At 42.6% G+C, this 26,466-nt stretch overlaps 1 long non-coding RNA gene across 2 annotated transcripts; it reads right to left on the bottom strand.

Annotated features, from left to right (window-relative positions):
• Positions 1-1,858: 1,858 nt before the first annotated feature.
• Positions 1,859-25,741, bottom strand: LOC120098276 (uncharacterized). 2 transcript variants are annotated; one of them, XR_005496430.2, is made up of 4 exons: positions 25,624-25,739; positions 24,559-24,632; positions 23,355-23,458; positions 1,859-2,352 (listed from the first exon to the last, which is right to left on the bottom strand). It is a non-coding gene; the product is annotated as an uncharacterized LOC120098276 (long non-coding RNA). The 2 variants fall into 2 exon arrangements; XR_005496429.2 differs by lacking the exon at positions 24,559-24,632 and having other exon boundaries at positions 25,624-25,741.
• Between the last annotated feature and the right edge of the window lie 725 nt (positions 25,742-26,466).

Raw genomic sequence — 26,466 nt, 5'->3', positions numbered from 1 at the left:
TGCTCTGCAGCCTCAGGAGTGCCCACCTGACCAGGCGTTGAGGTCTCTCTCCCATGGGGTTTGGGAGCAGAGAGCTGCTGTGGGCCGGGATCCACGGGTGTGGGACTTCCGGTAAACACAGGAAGTGCCCTGTCCTAGAGGAATTTTGCCTCTGTGTGTCCTGAGTTCACCAGGCAGGTTTCTTGTAGGGGAAAAGTTGGTCCTACCTGTGGTTCCAAGGCTCAAGTTTGCTCGTGGGGTACTGCCTAAGTCCTCTCCTCGGCGGCAGCAACCAGGAAGATCTGCGCCGCTCTTTCCAGGAGCCTCCGTGCACCAGGGATCCAGATGGCATTTGGTGTTTTCCTCTGGCGTCTGGATGTGCGTAGAGTGCAGTCTCTTCTGGTTTCCCAGGCGTGTCTCCCTCTCTGAAGGTTTAGCTCTCCCTCCCACAGGATTTGGGTGCAGAGAACTGTTTATCCGGTCTGTTTCCTTCAGGTTCCGGAGGTGTCTCAGGCGCAGGGGTCCCGCCGCTCCTGGGCCCTCCCCCACGGGAACCCAGAGGCCCTATATAGTTGCCTCTTGGGCCAGGGATGTGGGCAGGGGTGGGCAGTGTTGGTGATCTCCTCCGCTCTGCAGCCTCAGGAGTGGCCACCTGACCAGGTGGTGTGGTCTCTCTCCCATGGGGTTTGGGAGCAGAGAGCTGCTGCGGGTCGGGATCCGCGGGTGTGGGACTTCCCTAGTATACTGTTAGACACACACACTGGACTTCACCAGAATGAATGAAGCGTTGAACCCACTATGTAAGTTGTAATGTCATCTAACATTGGTGAATATCTCCCCACACTTCTAGACTGATCACCTTTGAGCAAATGATAATGTGTTATTTATAGACTGGTGATATTATTAGATGATACACAAATGTATTAGACATTCTAAGGAGGCAGAGTAGTTAGTGTGTGTAAGAGCACACAGACTCCTTGCTTCCTTTTCCATGAAACATCTATAAAATGAGAAAATAAGAGCTGATTTTTATCCTATCCAAGACTAAGCAGCATCTCCTTTCCTGTGTGTCCTCTGAATAAACAAAGTAGGAAAGTCTGGGATCTGGCTCACTATTGGATATTCAGCATACCAAATATCTTATCATACATGCAGTCACTTTCACTAAGGCTTTGGCTCAGGATTTTAGACACTGTGCACCCAATAGATGTTCCATGAAAGCCTAGAATGTGTTTGTCTTTATCAATGTTCTATATGTGGATACAGAGGTAGCAGGAAGAGAGAGACTAAAGACTGGCTCGGGCCCATTCCCAGTAACACACTTCCTCCAACAAGGCCACATCTACTCCAACAAGGCCACACCCACTCCAACAAGACCACACCTCCTATCCCTCTCAATAGTGCCATTCTCTGAGGACAAAGCATTCAGTTATATGACTTATGTGGGCCATTTCTATTTAAACCACCACACCTAAGATCATCTATAGCTTCCTGCATAGCAAACCAGTCAAGTGTATAATTGAAACAAACCTGCTTCTGACAGTTTCATTTGAGCTTCAGGAGCTTACTTGGCGCTTGGTGGTCTAATGGAACCTTACTCATGTGTCTGCTGTCTCAGTCTAATTAGAACGGTTGGGATCGTAGCTTGTTTCTTTCCTTGTGCCCTTTCACTGGGTCTTCACACAATGGTGGACACATTCCTATGGAAAGCTTTTGTTCAAAAAGTTTCTACTGCGTCAAGCTTGCCGACATTTTCTTGGGCTTAGACTCAGATTCAGTGTGGGAGGGGACTGTGTAAAGTTTAGATGACAGCATGCATTTCAGGGCCACTGATGTAGTTCATGAACTTTCTCATTCACCTGTTACAGATTGTTCAGTCAAAATATTTTTATTTTTTTCTCCAGAAAGTTTCCCACTTCCCTCTACAGTTTTTCATGGTTTTTATTGCACATGGATGAATCCGTTGCCCCTGCTGTATTCATCAAGAACTTGGACAATGTATTCATTTTTACTCTATCTTGTTCCAAGACATTGTAAGGCACATCTTGGAAATAGGGAGCACAGGGTCACCTTGGAACCTTTAGCTGAACAACACACAGGATTTAATACATGTTGCCTCTTGGCTCAGGTCTGTGCTTATTCATGGTACTAATATATCAAAAACAAATATATCATGTGGCCAATTTCAATTCAGGAAAGATAAAAAACAAGAAACCCCAGTGCTGTGTTGGGATGGGTTCAGGGAGGACATTCTTCCAGGCAGTAGAAATGAGATGCTGGCAACTGTTCTGTAAAGCAATTTGGTGGTATGTATTGAAATCTCAGAAAGTTCACACGGAGTCAAATCCAGCAGTTCCTGCTCCAGCAGATCATCTGAAAGGAATAATAGACAGCATCATATACAATGACGCTTACTGCTACAGTGTTTACACAGACGGGAGTGAAAGTGTGGACAGGAGGGGATATGGATTCATGGAATGTTTCTACAATGGAATATTATAGAATCAATAAGTGCTCTTTGGGCTGAAAGTATAATGATTTGAAAATTGCTCATAATGTAAAATATACATTATTCAAAGATATACAGATGAATTCAATTCTATAAAACTTTTGGCATGGGAAGGTGGTTTTTTTTTTCGTGTATGTGTGTGTGTGTGTGTGTGTGTGTGTGTGTGTGTGTTTCCAGTGACCAGCAATTCTGAGAGACAAATTCTGCTGCATCCTGGAACTCAGTGGAAAGGACAAAGACTCAGCAGTTGTTTCTATCACTTTGCTGACAGACTAGTGAGGAGGAGGAGCCATGTGGGTCAGTGCTGACTGCAATGGGGGAATGATGGGTAGATTTACCTCGGAAAAAGACTAAGAAGAAAATGAAGAATAAACGATTGTTGCTTTGAATGGACTGAGTGGGAGGAGGAGTGTTTTTACAGGGGGATAATTATAGGTGTGAGAGTAGAGAGATTAAGTCAAACAAAGTTCAAGGGCTTTTACATTTTTCTATTAAATATATTCCCACATTATCTTTTTCATTTTGGCAAAAGACTGTTTCAATTATGTAAGTTACTTTCAATTACTTTAAACGTTGAGCTAAAATATCTTTGAATCTGACATGGTGTTGACACAAAACATTGTTGTCAGAGTCATAAATATACCTGCCTATGGGTTTGGAAAAATTAAATTTAGCACAATGTATCTGAGCAAAGTAAGGTGTGTGAATCAGCAGTGCTCATGCCTGGAAATTTCAAAGATATGGGTTCAGCAGCCTGAGCTGTGACTTCAGAGAATCAGACAACAAGGTGCTGACTGCCTGAGAACTCAGCTATTTCTTTTAAGAATATGCTCTTAAAATTTAATGAAAATGAAGGTACAACATACCCAAACTTATGGGACACAATGAAAGCTGTGCTAAGAGGAAAACTCATAGTGCTGAGTGCCTGCAGAAAGAAACAGAAAAGAGCATATGTCAGCAGCTTGACAGCACACCTAAAAGCTCTAGAACAAAAAGAAGCAAATACACCCAGGAGGAGTAGAAGGCAGGAAATAATCAAACTCAGAGCTGAAATCAACCAAGTAGAAACAAAAAGGACCATAGAAAGAATCAACAGAACCAAAAGTTGGTTCTTTGAGAAAATCAACAAGATAGATAAACCCTTAGCCAGACTAACGAGAGGACACAGAGAGTGTGTCCAAATTAACAAAATCAGAAATGAAAAGGGAGACATAACTACAGATTCAGAGGAAATTCAAAAAAATCATCAGATCTTACTATAAAAGCCTATATTCAACAAAACTTGAAAATCTACAGGAAATGGACAATTTCCTAGACAGATACCAGGTACTGAAGTTAAATCAGGAACAGATAAACCAGTTAAACAACCCCATAACTCCTAAGGAAATAGAAGCAGTCATTAAAGGTCTCCCAACCAAAAAGAGCCCAGGTCCAGACGGGTTTAGTGCAGAATTCTATCAAACCTTCATAGAAGATCTCATACTAATATTATCCAAACTATTCCACAAAATTGAAACAGATGGATCACTACCGAATTCCTTCTATGAAGCCACAATTACTCTTATACCTAAACCACACAAAGACCCAACAAAGAAAGAGAACTTCAGACCAATTTCCCTTATGAATATCGACGCAAAAATACTCAATAAAATTCTGGCAAACCGAATCCAAGAGCACATCAAAACAATCATCCACCATGATCAAGTAGGCTTCATCCCAGGCTTGCAGGGATGGTTTAATATACGGACAACCATCAATGTGATCCATTATATAAACAAACTGAAAGAACAAAACCACATGATCATTTCATTAGATGCTGAGAAAGCATTTGACAAAATTCAACACCCCTTCATGATAAAAGTCCTGGAAAGAATAGGAATTCAAGGCCCATACCTAAACATAGTAAAAGCCATATACAGCAAACCAGTTGCTAACATTAAACTAAATGGAGAGAAACTTGGAGCAATCCCACTAAAATCCGGGACTAGACAAGGCTGCCCACTCTCTCCCTACTTATTCAATATAGTTCTTGAAGTTCTAGCCAGAGCAATCAGACAACAAAAGGAGATCAAGGGGATACAGATCGGAAAAGAAGAGGTCAAAATATCACTATTTGCAGATGACATGATAGTATATTTAAGTGATCCCAAAAGTTCCACCAGAGAACTACTAAAGCTGATAAACAACTTCAGCAAACTGGCTGGGTATAAAATTAACTCAAATAAATCAGTTGCCTTCCTCTATACAAAAGAGAAACAAGCCGAGAAAGAAATTAGGGAAACGACACCCTTTATAATAGACTCAAATAATATAAAGTACCTCGGTGTGACTTTAACCAAGCAAGTAAAAGATCTTAGCAATAAGAACTTCAAGACACTGAAGAAAAAAATTGAAGAAGACCTCAGAAGATGGAAAGATCTCCCATGCTCACGGATTGGAAGGATTAATATAGTAAAAATGGCCATTTTACCAAAAGCGATCTACAGATTCAATGCAATCCCCATCAAAATACCAATCCAATTCTTCAAAGAGTTAGACAGAACAATTTGCAAATTCATCTGGAATAACAAAAAACCCAGGATAGCTAAAGCTATCCTCAACAATAAAAGGACTTCAGGGGGAATCACTATCCCTGAACTCAAGCAGTATTACAGAGCAATAGTGATAAAAACTGCATGGTATTGGTACAGAGACAGACAGATAGGCCAATGGAACAGAATTGAAGACCCAGAAATGAACCCACACACCTATGGTCACTTCATTTTTGACAAAGGAGCCAAAACCATCCAATGGAAAAAAGATCGCATTTTCAGCAAATGGTGCTGGTTCAACTGGAGGTCAACATGTAGAAGAATGCAGATCGATCCGTGCTTATCACCCTGTACAAAGCTTAAGTCCAAGTGGATCAAGGACCTCCACATCAAACCAGACACACTCAAACTAATAGAAGAGAAACTAGGGAAGCATCTGGAACACATGGGCACTGGAAAAAATTTCCTGAACAAAACACCAATGGCTTATGCTCTAAGATCAAGAATCGACAAATGGGATCTCATAAAACTGCAAAGCTTCTGTAAGGCAAAGGACACTGTGGTTAGGACAAAACGGCAACCAACAGATTGGGAAAAGATCTTTACCAATCCTACAACAGATAGAGGCCTTATATCCAAAATATACAAAGAACTCAAGAAGTTAGACCGCAGGGAGACAAATAACCCTATTAAAAAATGGGGTTCAGAGCTAAACAAAGAATTTACAGCTGAGGAATGCCGAATGGCTGAGAAACACCTAAAGAAATGTTCAACATCTTTAGTCATAAGGGAAATGCAAATCAAAACAACCCTGAGATTTCACCTCACACCAGTGAGAATGGCTAAGATCAAAAACTCAGGTGACAGCAGATGCTGGCGAGGATGTGGAGAAAGAGGAACACTCCTCCATTGTTGGTGGGATTGCAGACTGGTAAAACCATTCTGGAAATCAGTCTGGAGGTTCCTCAGAAAATTGGACATTAAACTGCCTGAGGATCCAGCTATACCTCTCTTGGGCATATACCCAAAAGATGCCTCAACATATAAAAGAGACACGTGCTCCACTATGTTCATCGCAGCCTTATTTATAATAGCCAGAAACTGGAAAGAACCCAGATGCCCTTCAACAGAGGAATGGATACAGAAAATGTGGTACATCTACACAATGGAATATTACTCAGCTATCAAAAACAACGACTTTATGAAATTCGTAGGCAAATGGTTGGAACTGGAAAATATCATCCTGAGTGAGCTAACCCAATCACAGAAAGACATACATGGTATGCACTCATTGATAAGTGGCTATTAGCCCAAATGCTTGAATTACCCTAGATCTCTAGAACAAACGAAACTCAAGATGGATGATCAAAATGTGAATGCTTCACTCCTTCTTTAAATGAGGAAAAAGAATACCCTTGGCAGGGAAGGGAGAGGCAAAGATTAAAACAGAGACTGAAGGAACACCCATTCAGAGCCTGCCCCACATGTGGCCCATACATATACAGCCACCCAATTAGACAAGATGGATGAAGCAAAGAAGTGCAGACCGACAGGAGCCGGATGTAGATCTCTCCTGAGAGACACAGCCAGAATACAGCAAATACAGAGGCGAATGCCAGCAGCAAACCACTGAACTGAGAATAGGTCCCCTATTGAAGGAATCAGAGAAAGAACTGGAAGAGCTTGAAGGGGCTAGAGACCCCAAAAGTACAACAATGCCAAGCAATCAGAGCTTCCAGGGACTAAGCCACTACCTAAAGACTATACATGGACTGACCCTGGACTCTGACCCCATAGGTAGCAATGAATATCCTAGTAAGAGCACCAGTGGAAGGGGAAGCCCTGGGTCCTGCTAAGACTGAACCCCCAGTGAACTAGTCTATGGGGGGAGGGCGGCAATGGGGGAGGGTTGGGAGGGGAACACCCATAAGGAAGGGGAGGGGTGAGGGGGATGTTTGCCCGGAAACCGGGAAAGGGAATAACACTCGAAATGTATATAAGAAATACTCAAGTTAATAATAATAAAAAAAAAAGAATCGACAAATGGGATCTCATAAAACTGCAAAGCTTCTGTAAGGCAAAGGACACTGTGGTTAGGACAAATCGGCAACCAACAGATTGGGAAAAGATCTTTACCAATCCTACAACAGATAGAGGCCTTATATCCAAAATATACAAAGAACTCAAGAAGTTAGACTGCAGGGAGACAAATAACCCTATTAAAAATGGGGTTCAGAGCTAAACAAAGAATTCACAGTTGAGGAATGCCAAATGGCTGAGAAACACCTAAAGAAATGTTCAACATCTTTAGTCATAAGGGAAATGCAAATCAAAACAACCCTGAGATTTCACCTCACACCAGTGAGAATGGCTAAGATCAAAAACTCAGGTGACAGCAGATGCTGGCGAGGATGTGGAGAAAGAGGAACACTCCTCCATTGTTGGTGGGGTTGCAGACTGGTACAACCATTCTGGAAATCAGTTTGGAGGTTCCTCATAAAATTGGACATTGAACTGCCTGAGGATCCAGCTATACCTCTCTTGGGCATATACCCAAATGATGCCTCAACATATAAAAGAGACACGTGCTCCACTATGTTCTTTGCAGCCTTATTTATAATAGCCAGAAGCTGGAAAGAACCCAGATGCCCTTCAACAGAGGAATGGATACAGAAAATGTGGTACATCTACACAATGGAATATTACTCAGCTATCAAAAACAACGACTTTATGAAATTCGTAGGCAAATGGTTGGAACTGGAAAATATCATCCTGAGTGAGCTAACCCAATCACAGAAAGACATACATGGTATGCACTCATTGATAAGTGGCTATTAGCCCAAATGCTTGAATTACCCTAGATGCCTAGAACAAATGAAACTCAAGACGGATGATCAAAATGTGAATGCTTCACTCCTTCTTTAAAAGGGGAACAAGAATACCCTTGGCAGGGAATAGAGAGACAAAGATTAAAACAGAGACTGAAGGAACACCCATTCAGAGCCTGCCCCACATGTGGCCCATACATATACAGCCACCCAATTAGACAAGATGGATGAAGCAAAGAAGTGCAGACCGACAGGAGCCGGATGTAGATCGCTCCTGAGAGACACAGCCAGAATACAGCAAATACAGAGGCGAATGCCAGCAGCAAACCACTGAACTGAGAATAGGACCCCCGTTGAAGGAATCAGAGAAAGAACTGGAAGAGCTTGAAGGGGCTAGAGACCCCATATGTACAACAATGCCAAGCAACCAGAGCTTCCAGGGACTAAACCACTACCTAAATACTATACATGGACTGACCCTGGACTTTGACCTCATAGGTAGCAATGAATATCCTAGTAAGAGCACCAGTGGAAGGGGAAGCCCTGGGTCCTGCTAAGACTGAACCCCCAGTGAACTATACTGTTGGGGGGAGGGCATCAATGGGGGGAGGGTTGGGAGGGGAACACCCATAAGAAAGGGGAGGGGGGAGGGGGATGTTTGCCCGGAAACTGGGAAAGTGAATAACACTCGAAATGTATATAAGAAGTACTCAAGTTAATTAAAAAAAAAAAAAAGGAAAAAAAAAAGCATATGCTCTTAAGGAAGATGGGAGTTTGTTTTGTAGAAACTCAAAGTATGACTATATCTTTCTTCTCATCTATTTTGGGCGGGTGTGCGTGCGCGCGCGTGCGCGTGCATACACACACACCCACACACACACACACACATACCTATTAGTCTTTTACAACCTTTAGTATTAAATATTGGGGAAATAATTAAAAAATATGAGATAATTGTAGATATTTTTATTTTGTTGTTAATTTGCCCAAAGTTAAAAAAATACTTACACATAAAAATGTAAGATACCTTAAAACTTGAATATGTACATGGTAAAGTAGGTTTGTCAGCAGGAAAATATCCTGTTGTTTTGGCAAGGGTCAGGATAAGTATAGTGTTACTCAAGCGTCCCCACAGGGTTTCTGTAGTGCAGATCAATGCCTTAGAAGCCATCATAGCTTAAAGTCACCAGACACATATTACATTGAAATAATTCTGGTTTTTAACCTTCACAGATCTTCCTGTGTGTGCAAATAGGACTGACAGCACAGGCAGTTAGATCTGCAGAATGAGTTGCCTGTGTCATCCCAACAATCTGTCCATGATCTATAAGACAAGAACTAATTTGCTAGAATTCTTTGTCCTGTATTAGTGTTGGTCAGGCAACTTAAGCAATGCCCCACAGCAAGATCCTTGCTGTGTGCTGACAAAACCCTGTTGCTGTTTTCCAGGGAGCTTGCACCACAAATGTGGGTCCTGAAGAAGCTTCCTGGTGGTTGGTTGTGTGACCCATTTTGGTAGCATACACACTTGAACGTATGGGCATGCTCCATTTTCCTAAGAAATCTATGCTATTGACTTTATAGAATATTTTCCACTTTTGTATTTTCCTCAGCAAAGGGCAAATTTTTTGAAGGCTGGTTATCCCTTCTTCAGTTTTTCTATATGTAGTACCCAGTTCAGTGCCAGCATAGAGTATGCACTTAATATTTATTACAAATATATATTGTAATAATTATCAGCCACATTTAAACATATGAACACTGACAAGTATAGACAGATTTTGGAACATCCACTCTTTATGATTACTTATACTCTCTGTGTGTTGTTCTAATAGTAAAATAACTATATTTATAAAGTCCAGTCCGGTCTTCTCTTCCCTGTGAAGTTTTTATTTTTTAAATTTTTATGTGAGCAGCATTACAGCATGATATGGCTGTATCTTATTTAACAGTGTACCAGGCTGGGGCTGTCACCAGGGCTCAGTTTGTAGACTGCTTGCTTGTCTAACATGCATGAAGCTCTGGGTTCCATGACCAGAACTACATAAACTGGGCATGGTGATACATACTTGTAATCCTAGCACTCAGAAGTTAGAGGCAGGAACATTAGAAGTTTAAGATCATCCTCAACTACATATGGAGATCAAGGCCGGCCTGAGTTATGCACTCATGCACACACGCACGCATGCACACATGCACATGTCATATGTTAAGGCATCAAAGCCTTGGTGTTCTGCTCTTTTAAAGCATCAGCTATAAAACATGTCAGGACTGGTTGTCTATAAGCCAGTGTTGCTGAGAGAAGAAATCTATTTCCGTGACATTTCCCATGGGGCTAAAGTTTACCCTACCATAAAAAAGGTCTGCAGACTGAATGCATGTGGGCTCAGAGGCATTGGCGTTTTCTCTCCGCATAAAACAGATAGAAGCAGACAGGGAAGAAAGGTAAATACCCATGACCTCCTTTAAATCGGCCTCCGTGAAGTCATTGGGAATGAAATGAGGCTTACAGCAAAGAGTCCTCTGGGAGACCCCATGTTTCCCCTCCCTGGATGGCATGGACCTGGGTTTCCCACTCCATAACTCTTCTGGACCCTCACAAGGAAAATAGCTAATTGGCTTAGACACGAACAATGGCCTCCACATGAATTGCGGACATTTGCTTTCTTACAACCGCTGAATGACATTTCCTCACCTACTGTCCCTCCCTCTGGGGAATGGGGAAACTGGTGACATCAGCGCCGCAAGCAGGAGACATTCTTGGCTACAACAGGTACTTGATACTCATTCAAAAAAGAAACCCTGAGGTTTGTCCTTCTCAGGGTGTGTGAGAAAGGCTGTGCAGGGAGAAGAACCAACCCTGACTGGGCAAGGGAAGTGAGAGGGACCTTTGCTACTGTGTTGCAGATGACAGCTAAAATGTGGCCATTTTCAGCTTGACCTGTCATACTACATTCACATTGGTAGATAGATTGGATTGTTTTACTCATGGGCAGTTTTCCTTGGGTCCATCATCACTTTAATATTTGATCCATGTATATATGTAACACATAGTTCATTTGGTATGATATACAGCAAGTATAATAATGTCAGTAGTCCCTTGGACTCATCTCTAAAAATCCCTAACAAATTAATTTGTTAATTATTTGTTTTCACTCACTGTCATTTTCAGTGGATTTTTAAAAAGATATATTTTCATTTTTACGTGTGGGTCTGTATGTGTGCGTTTCTGTCTGAGCATATGCCCAGTGTATGAAGATGTCCAAAGAGTTAATGGTAGTGAGCTGAGGATGGGGTTGTTAGTAAGTTAACCCTGGTCCCCGGCAAGAGCAGCAAATGTTCTTTACCACTGAGCTACTTCTCTAGCCCCACGGTAAAGTTTTTATTCTGAAGAAAATATTATACACGCAGTGGGTTTCAGCTAAAAAAAGAAGTCAAGAAGTCAAGGAATTTTTAAGAAAAAAATCAAGGAGAATTTTAGTGAGAAAAAAAGGGCAAATTCAGAGAGGGAAAAAAAATCTGTGTGTTGGGGTCAAAGAGGACCCGAAGAAACAGTGTGGGGTGCCCCAGGCTGCAGCTATAGAAGTCTTGGCTGTAGGAAGAACATGTAATTCCTGAAGTGTAGCACAGACAGGAAAAGTGCATCTTTAGGTGCATATGAAAGTATTTCTGATGAATAATTACATAAACTGCTCATTTGCACATCACATCTCATCGCACCACACTTATCAAGATCATTACAGTTTGAGATCTCAGTGGTTATTCACAGAAGACCCACTGGAGTTGGCCTGAGCAGAGAATGTAATGACTGTTGAAAGGAAAAGGTGCAAGCAGGGAGGCTTGATTAAGGGGCTCAAGCAGAACCACCAGGCTCCTGGTCTCCGCAGCTCCTGCTTCCTCTGCTTTGAATCCCCCACAGCACCACTGTCATACAGCCACACTCTTCTTCACCTCCTCTTCAGTTTATCCTGTAAATGCTGCGCGATTTCTCTTGAACTTCTTAGTGTTACATGGCTCTAGCACATTAACTGTGATGTAGGGGAATTCTAGGCACTGGCTGAATTAAGCCTAGACCATTGACTATTCCCTGGGGGGGGGGGGTAGAGTAGGGGCCATCTGAACCAAGTACTGAACTGAAAGAGAGAGAACTATACCAAATGAAAAATCAAAGGAATAAAAAGTCACAAAGGTATTGGGCAGACTTGATTGTATATGAACTTCAAGGCTAGCCTGAGGAATTTTGTGAAAATCCATCTCAAAATAAAAGGATAATGAAAGGGGTTGGGAATGTATGCCGATAGTATAGCACTTGATGAGCATGTGTAAGGCTGTGGGCTAATTTCTAGCCCTAAAAACATGAAGTTGTAATGGAAAGAGAAAAGGATTAACAACATCTAGCATCGTCCACCACATAAACTAAATGTTAGCTTACTTAATGTAACTGTGTGTGTGTGTGTGTGTGTGTGTGTGTGTGTGTGTGTGTGTGTGTGTGTGTGTGTGTGTGTGAGAGAGAGAGAGAGAGAGAGAGAGAGAGAGAGAGAGAGAGAGAGAGAGAGAGAGTCTTCCTAAGTAGCCCAGGGTGTCTCAAATTTAAGACCCTTCTTTCTGAAGCTTCAGGGTGCTAAGAATAGAAGCACATTTTTATCTCCATGCCTTGCTAATTACGCTGTCTTTTAGAAGCATATGATTAAGAAGGAATCATTATTTTATTATTGACTCAGTACAGAAGGGTCAATAAAATTTGACATTCTTAATACTTAACAAATTTTCAAATTTCTGTGCTGACCTCTGTGAATGGACCCATATTTAATCTCCTCTGAATATAGCACTTCGTGTATGCAGAATGTTTGTTAAGATGGAATATATTAAGTTGAAAGTTCACGCCCCATCCTGTCTCTCCCTCATATCTAACCTAGAAATCGCAGTAGACGACACTGCGTAGGCACCCAGTTTGCTGTGCCTTTGACGCCAGCACAGTGGGTGTGGTGGGATGACCTTTTTATATCAGCGGCAGATTTTACTGCTCTAACTGAATCCATAAAGGATGCTCTAAAACATAATATCCCATAAACTGATATGGTTACAAGCAATATACATCTGTTACAGTACTGGAGGCTGGGAAGCCCAAGGTCAAGGCAAGGGTAACATGGATCACTGTCTGGTGAGGGCTCGTTTCCCAGCTCCTCTTCTGTCTGCATCCTCACTTGTAGGGGAGACAAAAGAGCCCATTGGGGCTGATTTTATGAGAACGCTAGCCCCATACATGAAGGTTCTTCCCTCATGGCCTAATCATCTCTCAGAAGGGCAATCACCTTATGCTTTGGGTGTTAACAGTTCAATATCCAGGTTTGGGAAATATCATGTATCAGGGAATAATTTCCTCTTTAGAATAACTAAGGTAGGGTTAGGTTCTGGGAGGTGAGGTGGAATGAAAGGACCTTGCCCAATAACCCTGATTGCATCAATTGTTTGGGGAGGGTCCCTGTGCTTTCTCACCCTACCCTGGGCTTTATATGTAAGGGGACTATGATAGACATTTGTCCGGTGAGCGATTTCCTGATCTTTTGTCACTGTTTTTGAATCAATATTTATTACTACATTTATTGTCTCTGTGTCTCTCTTGTCTCCCTCACTATCTCTCTCTCTCTTGGTTTCTCTCCACCACCCCCCGTGTGTGTGTGTGTGTGTGTGTGTGTGTGTGTGTGTGTGTGTGCACATGCCTGTGTGCCTGCTCATACCATGGTGGCCATTGTGAGGCACTCAGAGGACAAGGCGTAGGTCCTGGTTTGAACATAGGTTGTCAGATTTTATCTGATAAACCATCTTTCTGTCCCCGCCCCCTCTTTGAGACAGGTTCTCATGTATCCCATGATGGGTTGAATTCACTATGCATGGGCATGAATACTGAGTTATTCTGCCTCTACCTCTCTAGTGCTAGGATTAAGGGTCTTAATACCAGCAAAACATTTTCTTTCCGTAATGTTCTTTTCTCTTTGCTGAGAGATACTCGTATCCTAGTCATATATGAATTTTCATGCGTGCTAAGTCTTTTTTTCTTTTTTTTCATTTTTACCAGTAAAGTTCAGTACACTTACCAGTGTGAAACTGGAGTTCAGTGTTTAATATTTAACAACTGATGTGCCCAGGTATAAATGGAAATTATAAATAAATACAGCTACTGGAAGAAAGAAGGAGAGTAACAAAGGGCAACCAAGTTTGAGAGGCATAACTCGACACAAGTTTTTCTAAATCATTCATTTATTCTTATTCTTTTCCTAGCAACTGAACCTTAATGGTGAGCTTTTAACTTTAATTTGAATTCTTGTAGACTTTGAAGCAGTCAGCCTGTTAAAGGAAGCGATGTAGTTTCTTATATTGTTGCATGGATTATGACCTGTTGCCTCTACTAGAAATAAATACAATTTCTGGAGTTTAGGTCTAATCAGTCAGTCAGTCCAGTCATTCATTCATTCATTCATTCATTCAGTGAGTCAGTCAATCAGTATGTTTAAATAGTTCAATATATTAGTTTTCTCCAGGATGTAAGGAGTTTGATAAGGAACACTCAAGGATCACTTATATTCATGGCAAAGAAGTAGTCATTCTAAGGTGAAATTTTAGGCAAGTCTGTTGTGTTAGTAGTGAGGGAGTGTGCTTCTCTTCTAGGAAAACCTGAGCTTTTCTATTTTCTTTCATCATTTAGTAGGGTATGGAAAACCCCCATCATAGCCAGGGTAGCTGGATGCTTTTTTTTGAGTTCTGTCTCTATTGGGCACTCATGTTGCCACCAATTCCTGCAATGGTTTCTTTGGAGCACAGACCTGCCTCAGATTTGCTTCTCCGATTGTCTCTGTGTACTTGACCATCCTAAAGCCACATTTTCTCTGCTTGTTTTGGACAGAACCTTTTGCCTTCCACTTGGCCTTGCACCAGAGCTGCTGCGCCTGGACTGTGGCTTAATGTGAGATTAACTCTCCTGAGGTCGGTGATTCTCTCAGGATTTGTAATTTTGACTCTTCCTGTACTCTGGCTTTCCATGTCTCAGAATCCTCCACTGCCTGCACTGATCTGTAGATGCTGTAGGTAATGGAATTAGGATACAGAACAGAGCAAGGGAACAGATTACAAAAAGCATGTTTTTCAAGAAGGAAAATTCATGTTTTGAACCTTGGTTACCTCAAGACGACATATTCATCCTACTTCATCATAGATGTACACTCTTTCTCTCTTCACTTAGTGTCTTAATTTATTTGTTTAGATAAAAATCTATCCCTCCTACAATAGGATTACAGGTTCTTTATCTTACATTGAAATCTATTTTGTTAATGTCTCCCTGAAAATCTTGTATCCAAAGAAACAAAAAAGAGTTCACATCATCTGGCCTGCTTTTCTTCGTCCTGTTAGCAAAGATATCTTGAGAAATTTAAAAAATGCCTCACTTGAAGTCTGAAGGAAATGAGGCTGTTTGGCATAAAACAAGCAAGGAGAGCCATCTTACTTAAGGTCGCTTGCTGCGACGAAACACCGTGACCAAAACAACTTGAAGAGGAAGAGTTTGTTTGGCTTACACATCACTCTTCATCAGGGGAAGTCAGGACAGGAACTCAAGCAGGGCAGGAGCCTGGAGACAAGAGCTAATGCAGAGGCCATGGAGGGATGCTGCTTACTGGCTTATTCTACATAGCCTGCTTGGCCTGCTTTTTTATAGAGTCCAGGACCACCAATCCAGGGATAGCAGCACCTACAATGGGCAGGGCTCTCCTCCATCAATCACTGATTAAGAAAAGCCTTATTGTTTTGCCTACAGCAAATCTATAGACATTTTGTTAATTGAGGTTCCCTTCTCTCAGATGACTATAGCTTGTATTAAGTTTACATAAATCTAGTTAGCACAAATACACCTGGGATTGCATTTCCACACCACAACTTAAATGTGCAAAGAATTAACTGTCTTCTCTCTTTTACATTTCTTTTTGTTTCTTTGTTTCTCCCTCTCCCTGTCCCTGTCCCTCTCCCTGTCCCTCTCCCTCCTTCTCCCTGTCCCTGTTCCCCCTTTTCCCTTCTCCCCTCCCCTTCTTCTTTTCCTCCCCCTCCCCTTCCCCTTTCCCTTCCCCTTCTTCTTCAAGGAGATAAGATTTCATTTTGTAGTCCAGGTTGGCTTAGAACTTACAACATAGCTGAAACTGACTTCAAACTCATGGTAATCCTTCTGCTTCAGCCTCCTTTGCAGGCATGTCAGGCCAATGTTTTATTTTATTTTATTGTTTTGGTCTCCTAAGTGGTACCATGTTGCCCAAAAAAACAAAATCTAAAACATGCCAGGCTTTGGCATTTTAGTATCCAGGACTCTTCTGTTTTGAAATGAGCTATGCTGGGTTAACTTGAATATTTGGAATGAACATTCATTTAGAGTCAAGATTCAAACTTGTTGATAGGGAAGGACAATTTATTTCCTTGCAAAGATTCACTTTTCCATATTCTGCTCTGGGAGGTGCCCGTGGGCAGCCTAGAGATCATCCTCCAAGAGACCAGTCCAAGGGGCTGATCCTTGCTGAGGTCCCCGTGCTGCTGAGGTCCCCGTGCTGCTGAGGTCCCCGTGCTGCTGAGGTCCCCGTGCTGCTGAGGTCCCCGTGCTGCTGAGGTCCCCGTGCTGCTGAAGTCCCCATGCTGCTGAGGTCCCGTGCTGCTTTGGTATCTTTTCTTGTCTTTTCCTCCATATCTGTGTCAATCATTGAGACACTGGTGTCTGCTGCTGGAAGTCTGTGACTGGTAAACTGTGTCGTGGATCACATTAAAAATAATCTACCCACTATAAATCATGACTCTTTCACTCACTCTAGCAGGGTCCAGGTAAATGTAAAATCTGGGAGCTGGGTGTAGGGATGCACAACTTTAATCCCAGGATTCAGGAGGCAGAGGCAGGTGGATCTCTGAGCTCCAGGCCAGCTAGGATACATAGTGAGGCACTGACTCAAAAAATAAAAGGTGAAAAGTGAAACAGGGTGATCACTGTATGGGAATGAATGGCCCATTTCAGACTGTAGACTGCAGCAGGTTCATAGGCTGGAGTGCTAACCCTAAGTGCATGATGAGGTGGACTTTTGGGGGCATAGTTAGGTCATCAGAGGAAAGTGCTTTCGAGATGTAGGCTTGATGTTCTTAGGAGTTTCAGAAACCCTAGTGCCCTCTTGCTCTCTTCCTGTGATGTGACAATACAAGGAGTCAACAGCCTCAACTGAGAAGTGCTGTGTCAGAACCACAGATGCTAGCACTTGATCTCACATCTCAGCCACCAGAGCCTCAAGAAATAAATGTTTATAAGCCATCCACTCTGTCACTTTGCTGCAGTAACCAGGAAAAAGTCATGTAGGAGAGCTGGAGCAGCTACCTTGACTGTTACTCAGAAACAACTGTGGCTAGAAGCAGTTTCCAACCCCCTGGCCTACCACAGCCAGGCTTTGGGGGAGGTGAGCCTCATCCCTGGCAGTATAGCTACACTGTAGTCACACTGTCTCTGCCATCAACAAATTGTGTTTTAGGATCTCAGTTCCTGAAGTGCAGATGTCTCAACACAAGTGTTAACTTTGCTGTCTGCTTTGTCTGAGAAAATCAGCTGTGTAAGAAGTAACAGATGTGTGGGGCAGATGTGGACAGCACCTGTCCGGCAGACAGAGCTGGGTTGTTTCTCTTACTCCCCTTTAGTGTTTCAAAAGTCACTAAACTTTTCTGAACTTCAGCCTCATCACCAGGAAAGCGGGGTTTGGGGGGGATGTCCATTTGACTAAAGAAGTAATGTTCATTAAGTCCCCATAATGATGAGGATGACGATGACGATGACGACGACGACGACGATGACGATGATGATAATGTCTTCTAAGCAGAATATATTCTCACTAACATTACAAACAGAAAGCAAGTTGCTCAGTGGACCACTGATTGGCTTCATGAAGCATGCTTTTCCTACAGTATGACCATTTTTCTTTAAAATACATGTCTTTAGTCCCCATAGGGATGCATTTCTTATTCTTCATGACAGATCCCAGAGGATCTGTTCTTGTTCTTGATGACCTAATTATGCCCCCAAAAGTCCACCTCATCATGCACTTAGGGTTAGCACTCCAGCCTATGAACCTGCTGCAGTCTACAGTCTGAAATGGGCCATTCATTCCCATACAGTGAACATAGTTCTGGTCTTTCCCTCAGCGATCTGAGGACATCCTGGTCCTTGTTTAATAGCCATCATGACTCAGTCCAAAGAGGACCAGTAGAGACTCCTTTTGTGCTTCTTTGACGTCAACTCTGAGGGTGTACTTTCCAGGAAGTCAAATGGTTTTCCAATCAGCAGCAAAAGGATTTAGCACAGGGAGATGGGGCCCACATTTCTGCCAAGGGAGAGACAGCTAAACATCCCTTTCTCCACAGGCATTCATGTGTGTCCCGCTGGACTTCACCTCCATGTCAGGCTTTAAGCCCTCCTAACCTGGTTCTCTAATCCTCTCAGCCATGCCCTAGGTGGCTGTCTATCTTTTGTGTGACTGGGATACCGGCAGCAAAAGCAGCATGCTCTTGGTCTGGGCAGGAGGGTTCTACTCTGTGTGGAAGGCTTTTCTTAGTAGGTCACACGAGCTCTTGCTGGGTTTACTTACAATGTAATCTCTACAGAAAACGTAACTGCAACCAACTTTGCTGCTGTGTTTTGGCTCCTGGAAGTATTCCATGAGGAATATAGCAGTCTAAGCTAAGAGGACCTGGGTCCCAAGTTGAGTGGGCATGGTTCCCTTTAGTGTTGAGACAAAGTGGCTGTAAACTGTGGTTTAACCCTGGTTTTGTTTGTGAACTGTCCTGTGCCTGATGTCTCTTGCATGAGTTGAAATGGAAGGGAGTAAAGTTTAGCCACCACTGGTATAGATCTCTGTGTCAGTCACATCTTTCATTCTGATAGGAATCTCAAGCGTTTGGTTGTAAGAAATATTTGTTTGGTTTTTTTTTTTTTTTTCTGGTACAAACAGTTATCCCCAAGAAGTATGGGTGTTTTAAAAGTGAGTTCAAAGGCCACTTCATCTACGATCTCTCTAATGTGCGACAATCTCTACATAACCCATCCGTTCTCTTTCTCTAAGAGGACAATGATTCTATTTTACAATGCACACTTTTCACTGACAAAAATAAGGTCTGATGCAAAGGGCATGTAATACAGTCGCTGAGCACAAGGTGGCACTAGTAGTATTTCTAAGTTTAGGCAATCCACTGCTGCACTTGTTTTGTTAACATTGTATTACAAAGAGGAGTGTGTGTGTGTGTGTGTGTGTGTGTGTGTGTGTGTGTGTGCACATGTATGCTTTTACCCCTACCACTGAAGCCTCTTCCTTCTGTTGTTACAATGAATTCAAAGGCAGGAAGGTTTTGTTTGTTTGAGGTTTGCCTTGTGGACTTAAGGTGCTTGCTGTCTGTCCTTTGAAGCTTTAACACAAACAGGCCCAAATTCTCTGGGAAATGATCCCCTGTTTAGCAGCTGTTCTCCAAGCTTCCTTCACCAACTTGGGACTATTTCAAAGGTGTGGAGCAAGGATGGTATTTGTCTCCTATCCAAGCTCTTTGCTTCTTCGGGCTTTTAATAGTCTTTGTATAGATTTAATATAAAAGGTACCAAGTCACTGCTGCCTTTAAGTAACAAATGGACGGCTTCATGAATAAGTAACCCCGTCCATATAGCTTTAATAGTAAAAGTGCTTACTTAAAAAGATCTTGAAAGCTACAAGAAACTCTGAAGAAATTCTGAAGCCTGTCTGTGGCATCTTCTTTGGCAAAGGTCGGTTTTCCAAAGGAAGTAGTTGAAAGAAATCTTGCTAAGAACTTTCTGAGGCAGTTTATCCATAATGACCTAAATAGCAAGCATCTTAGGCTTTGCGGGACAGAGGGCATTGGCTGTTGCTATGCCCTATGGAATCTGCTGTTTGAGCTTGAGGGCAGCCATAGGTAACACACACATGAATAGATATAGTTTTGTTCCAACAATATTCTACGTACAGAAATAGACTGCAGGCTGGATTGAGCTCATGGTCCACAAATCCCTGACGTAGGGGAAGGGAAACTTTGCTTTTCTCACTCTGATGGAGTCATAACATTTTGGATCCCCTTCTTTTCTAGGCTGTGACCGAGGGTTGTTCAGATGAATGGTTTTCACCCTGCTGGAGTCTCCACTCTTCGAGAAGCAGAAGATAAGGTGTGATTTCTCTTTGTGTCAAGGCAGCAGGACCAGTTACTCGCAACAGTCAATGTGATCCACACTACTCTCTGGTCCTTCGCGGGAAAGCTGTGCTGAGTCTAGCTTAAAGTCACACTTAGCAGACATAGTGACGAATCTCTCCTTTTCTCTTGAAATCAATCGCGCGATACTTGGCTCTGTGTCCACAACCTGCAACTTCTGCTATGTCCAACCTACCACAGAGACCCCCAGTCCCCACTAGTCCATTGCTTATCGAGAGTCTTCACTGCTCAGACACTTAGATGTGCCCACAGGTCAAATGGCTGTTCACATTTTAAATGTTTATACACAGAGTCTGTATATGTCTAATAGTGGATGGGTATAGATAGGAGCCGACCAGCAGTGTGGTGCTGCTGGGCATTGACCTCAGATGTTATTCCGTCTACTATTTATGACACTTGCCCACTTTCTTAAAAAGCAAACTCTGATTCACTCAGTAAATCTCAAGTTTGTCACTGAGGATTTTAAATCCATCTGTAGATAGTGTAGATGCTGCTTGCCTATGTGACTCCTTAGGGCTTATAGTAGACACTTAGAATGCCTTTCTTCACAGAGTGACACTGGCTCCATGATTCCTGTTTTTACGGAAGATAGCTACGTTTAGAGAGATGAAATGCAGTGGGCTACTGTAGGATGATGTCATATGTGTGAAGGCAGGTACAAGATAGAACAAGGCCTGTCATTGGACGAGAAGGAAGGATGGGCAGGAGAAAAGTTTTAGAGAGAGGAGGAGACTGGAACAGGAGGAGAGAAGCAGTGGAGAGAATATGGAGGCTGACATTAAGATTCCTCTCTGCACCTTTACAGGTTGTTATGAATGTTCTTAACGGATGGATGCGTAAAGGGCTTCTTTGTGTGTCTAGGTGGGCAATTATATATTATCAATTGGTTGTAAGTTAATTGTGTGAATGCATTGTGCACTGAGCATTTAACGTATAAATCTGGTTGTTTGGTTCCAGCTTGCTGAGTAATGATTTCACTGAGTGTTGGGAGTGTGAACAGAGTTTGTGACAGTAAGCCATGCTAGTCTATAGAATGCTTGGGGCTAGCATGGTGTGGGACCATGCTAGCCAGCCCGCAGAATGATATGTGAGTCTCAGGCGTGGTAACAACCGCCAAGGGGACCGTGTGTGAAAGCAGTAACAGAGAAACTGCCAGAGCACCCGGATCTTGGAAGTGGGAACTCGCAGGAACCGGGACAAGTGTCATCATTTTTATAATTTTACAGCAACAGACTACCAAGAATGAAACGTGTGCCACTAACCAAGGGCTCATCTGAGATTTCGGACCACTTTCCGTATTCCATGGATAGCATTTTAACCTCAAAGTCAGCTTTCCTGATGATGTCAGCAGCCCTGCTCTCAACTTTGCTACATCTAAATGAGCAGTGGTTTTGATTGCAGCCCGTCAAACAAATGTGAGCGTAAAGGAGGCTGTGAAACCCTGAAGCCCCGCCTCTCTGAAGCTCCGCCTCTTCCTTCTCTCACATACTCCTCATTTCCTCTGTTTGCTTTTGTGTTTTGCTTGGAGAGTCTCCAAATTGTCATTTGTATGGGCAAACATTGAGAATGAACATGTTTAGCAGGAAATGGAATTTCAAAACATGATCTTGCAGCACTAACTTCTGGGAAACGTACTTAAATAAACCAACTACATGGCTTTCTGCATCATTTTGGAGCCCCACTCTAGTCAGGCTTTATGTGCGTATGTAGAGGTTTCTGTCACTGGGTCTGAAATTCTGAATTCTGCACCCCTGAGAGCAGTTGCTGGTTATCAGGAGCCTTCAGCTCTGCTTATCAGTTCTAATGATCTGGACTACAGCAAGGAACGGACAAAGAAGCAAGTTAATCACAGGAGCTTAGCTTCCTGGGTTGCTTACTGTGAAGACTTTTAGAAGACAAATCTGTTAAAAGATTTACCCCACAGAGTACGTTAAACCTGACGCTATTCACTCATCGGTTTTTCAGTAACTTGCCTCGCTTTGATGTCTGTGCTGTCATTCCATAATTTTCCTTCTGACAAACCCGTTTCCCTTTGAATTAATTTGTAGTTTATGAAAGCAGGTATGTAGCCATCATCTCTTATTTCTTCAAATAATATTTTTTATTTGCCCTTTGAACATTTTATACACATATGCATCATGTCTTAATATTACACAGACTCCAGTTTCCTCCAGACATACTAACTTCTCTCCCTCTTGACTTCATGTCCTCTTTAAAAAAAAAAATTGCAATTAATAGTCCCTGAGTCAATACAGCTTTTCCCCTTTAGGTAGAGGCAGGATAGTCCTATGTAGCCCAGGCTGTTTTTTGTACTCAGATGTTCTATTTCTGCCTTCCAAGTACTAGGACGATGGGTTGATGCTACCACATCTGGGACTATCATTTTCATATTATGTCTAGGAGTAATTTTAAGAATAAAAATATTTGAGGAGGAAAGGGAAAAGAAGATGGGATTTTTTTACAAAGATTTTTATAAAAATGATTTTATCTTAGGTCGGTACTTTTTCATAGATGAGAGCATAGTTGATTTAAATATTATATTGAACAAGATCACCCAATATCAGAGCAACGAACACCAATTGCTCCTTGTCATATGGAGAGCCTAGCTTCCCAACATTTGCTTTTTAAACCTGAAGTATTTGTAGAAGTCAGGGCATTAGAAATGGGTCTTTACAATGCATCCATTAGGGAAGGAGAGATAGAAAAGTATAGGTAAAATGTAGTTGGGATGGGGAAATACTGGGGGCAGAAAAGGCTCAAGCAGGGAGGGATGGAAGGGGTGGTAACGGAGGTAGGGTGTGTAGGGCAAGGCTAACCAAAATGGAAAGTATATAAAAACATATATGGAAAGCTATGGTCTTGCAACCCAATTTCAAACACATAATTAGAGTGGATAGTAGAACACAGTCGGTATGACGGAATAGGGAGGAATACTTCAGGTTAAAGGTTTAGCTATACATGGGGAAAGCAGATGTGGGATATCAGGGATAGGAGATATGTTAATGAAAATAAGGATGCATAATAAGCTGTGTGGAAGTGCACTCATTTTAAAGCTGATTTAAAAGGAGTTTTAAGCTAAAGGTGATTGTGTTGCTTGATCAGCATGAACAGACAATGGTGGTCTAGAGGCATGGTCTAGAGAAATGGCTAGTTCCTACCTCCTAGGTTCTGAGCAAAACCAACCAGAGGTCCAACCCTTCCCCTTGGGCTTAAGAAGGAAACACAACCATTTCTACTAACCACATAGTCAGCATGAGAGGAAGGGGAGGCGATATTCCCAAAGACATTTCTGTGGAGATCGTCCTTTCTTTTCCTAAGACCAAGTATAGGTCCACAAAGAATTCCTGTGGAAAGAAGAAAAGTACTGATTCCCTTTAATTAGCTCACCACCATCCCTCATCCTTTGGGGGAGGGTGTGCCCGTTTTTCTAAGGAACTAGGCTTTTTATGAGTATGCCGACATTGAAGCAGCTCTCCATTCTTGACAGCCACTGTGAGTGAAAAGAACAATTAATGGCAGACTCGGACTACGTTGGTCCGGACAGAAGGGTGGTTCTGTTCTCCTCCTGCTCATCCATCTCTTTAACAGGAGCAGTTCCACATGAGGCAGGGTGAACAGAGATGCACAGTTAGAGCATGTGCCCACTTCAACAGTCTAGGTTAATTACATCTAGTCTTTGGCCTCTTTTGGGGATAAGGCAGAGACAAACTAAATGTTGAAGTTTATTTTTTTTAAAGTAAATAGAACTGAGTCTTAGAAATGCAGAGAGTCCTGGATACAGTAGTAGTACATGCCTTTAACCTCAGCATCCAGGAGGCAGAGGCAGAGGCAGAGGCAGATGGATCTCCATGAGTTCAAGGCCATTCTGATCTACAAAACGAGTTTCAGGACAGTCTAACCTATGTGGAGAAGAAACACAGACACAGCCTCAAACAAAAAAAAAATAGAAAGAGTACTGTTTGTGTAAGTCAAGTCATCTGAACCTTTAATAATAGGGTCAAGATGACTCTCCCCCCCAAAAAAACTATTACTTAGATAATTTAGCCAGGAATAGCTACTCACAACTACCCAACATCAGAATTAATTACCAATGAGTTGAGTGGCTTCAATCGACCAGTATTATGTATAGTGATAAAAAAGGTTCTAAGTAGACATAATAACTATATGACGGCAGCATTGTCTATTTGTTAAGCTGAAGGAGACAGGGTGGCGGGGTAGATCTTGAAACTGTCATTCTTCAATGGGGCCACATTTACATGGCTCTGGAAGTCTCCTTTACTGCACAAGGCCTCCAAACGTTGAGGGTGATAGAGAAACTGGCATGAGTGCCTTCAAAAGCCAGAGCTCAGAAGGAATGACCAAGGCTGACTTTCTCATGCTGGCTCATGTCTGTTTAGCCTCCAGATGGCACCCACAGCTCACTTTAATGTCAATTTATACTCACAGAAAGCTCCAGAAAAGGGTTGAGTCTTCTAGGAAAACTTTGATAGAAGTCATGGTTCTGATGATCTTGGTTTTCTGATACCCCAAGGAAAGACATTTCAAGCTTGTGGGCTATGTCTGTAGTGGGAATGCCTAACAAAGTTCCCACAATCCCTTTCTTACCTTGCCTTGGTAATATCATCTACCTCCTTCTCATAAAGAATTTTCTCTCCTCACTTATTCTGTCTTCTTTTATTGAGGCAGGGGTGTGTGTGTGTGAGTGGGGATCAGGCAGTGCCACTATTTAGATCAGGCTGACTTTGAACTCAGAGAAATCTGCCTGGGTCTGCCTCCTGAGTGTTGGGATTAAACATGTCTGTCACTGCACCCATGAGAAGTGTTTCTGCTATCCTCCTGGACATCGCTGTTCTCTGTCTTCTACAAAGGCTCTGGTGTGAAACTAGCTGCCTCTTCTTACCTCTGCTGGACTGGCTGCTTACCTTCCAAGTTTCTTAGTCTAGTGTAAAATATCAGTGTGGGATTCCACTATTAGAAATTTGTAGTAGAAAATATTTAAATCCTGGTCTGGGTTTTTTTAAGCCCGCTCTTTGGTTATTGGGTTCTCAGATTAAAACACAGACACACACACACACAGACACACACACAGACACACACACACACACACAGACACACACACAGACACACAGACACACACAGACACACACACACACACCACACACACAAACACACACACACACAGACACACACACAGACACACACACACACCACACACACACAAACACACACACACAGACACACACACAGACACACACACACAGACACACACACACACCACACACCACACACACACACAAACACACACACAGACACACACACACACACACACCACACACACACACCACACACACACACACACACACACACACACACACACACACACACACACACACACACACACAGTCTTTGTATTTATACTAAGCCCTAAACAGCACAATAGCTGGGCAGTACCTAGCCTCCATGCTGTCAGAATTTGCGTTCCTATCAATAACCCTGAGTTATTACTTACTATTTACTGTGTTCCATCTGGGCTGCTCTTAACTCCAATTGGGCAGCCCTCAGGACTATGCTGTCTTGACCCTTAAGCCATGGCTGCTTCTCCTCCCTCTTCTCCTGTACCTTCTTCTCTGGGTCCTCCTCCTCCTTAAGCCTGAGAAACCTAAACCCTACCCATGTCTCTTCTGCCCAGCTATTGGAGGTTGACGTCTTCATTCACCAATCAGAGTTGACTTGGGGGCAGGGCCACAGGGGCTATGTGCAGACTCCAGGTCTTTGGGTACACGTAGCATTACAATAGACAGTAAAAGACAAAACTTCAACAAAAATATGTGTATGAGAGGGGCCGGCGGGATGGCTCGGAGGTTAAGAGTACTTAACTGGTTTTGAACAGGGCTGGGCTAAGCTCCTAGCCCCTATACGGCGGCTCACTACCACCAGAAACTCTGGGATCTGATAGCATCTTCTGAATCGGATTGACTCTGGCATGTATGTGGTGCACATACATACACTTGGGCAGACACATATGTACATGAAACTAGAAAACAAAATGTTTTGATGTTCTCATGAGAGGACTAAACCAAACGCAGGAGGCCATTCTGAGCGTGGAGCCGTCCGTGGCTGGAGTGCTTGTGAGAACTGGAGCCTGCTACCACCTTCTTTGTATCACCCGGTTTATTTGCCTGTTTTTTTCAGTATTACAGTGAAACACTCGAGGGAAGATAGTTTTATAAATAAAGACGTTTGTTTACACTTGCTGTTTTATAAGGCGAAAGTTCATAACAGGATGGTGCACACTCTGGTGAGGGTTTACCCAGGGCCATATCACTTAAGGGCAGATGGCAAAGGGGGGCTT

This window comes from Rattus norvegicus, chromosome 18 (genome assembly GCF_036323735.1).
Source record: "Rattus norvegicus strain BN/NHsdMcwi chromosome 18, GRCr8, whole genome shotgun sequence".
Classification (NCBI taxonomy): domain Eukaryota; kingdom Metazoa; phylum Chordata; class Mammalia; order Rodentia; family Muridae; genus Rattus; species Rattus norvegicus.
The sequence above is the reverse complement of the archived record's forward strand: the minus strand, read 5'-3'. Positions and strand labels throughout refer to the sequence as shown.